Source organism: Arachis duranensis, chromosome 4 (assembly GCF_000817695.3).
Source record: "Arachis duranensis cultivar V14167 chromosome 4, aradu.V14167.gnm2.J7QH, whole genome shotgun sequence".
NCBI classification, from domain to species: Eukaryota; Viridiplantae; Streptophyta; class Magnoliopsida; order Fabales; family Fabaceae; genus Arachis; species Arachis duranensis.
The window spans coordinates 75,972,509-75,973,064 of NC_029775.3; positions in this window are offsets into that span (position 1 = coordinate 75,972,509).

A 556-nucleotide genomic window follows, 5' to 3' on the forward strand; every position below is an offset into this window, starting at 1 on the left:
TGGGTGAACCTTATGGAAACACCTATAATCCATCATGGAGAAATCATCCAAATTTCTCCTGGAAGGATCAACAAAAGCCTCAACAAGGCTTTAACAATGGTGGACGCAATAGGCTGGGCAATGGCAAGCCATATCCATCATCTTCTCAGTAACAGACAGAGAATTCTGAACAAAACACTTCTAATTTAGCCAATATAGTCTCTGATCTGTCAAAGGCCACTATCAGTTTCATGAATGAAACAAGATCCTCCATTAGAAATTTGGAGGCACAAGTGGGCCAGCTGAGTAAGAAAGTCATTGAAACTCCTCCCAGTATTCTCCCAAGCAATACAGAAGAGAATCCAAAAGGAGAGTGCAAGGCCATTGATTTGATCAATGTGGCCAAATGCACCAAGGAGGAGGAGGACGAAAATCCTAGTGAGGAAGACCTCCTGGAACGTCCCTCAAACAAGAAGGAGTTTCCTATTAAGGATCCAAAGGAATCTGAGGCTCATATAGAGACCATAGAGATTTCATTAAATCTTCTTTTGCCATTCATGAGCTCTGAAGACTATTC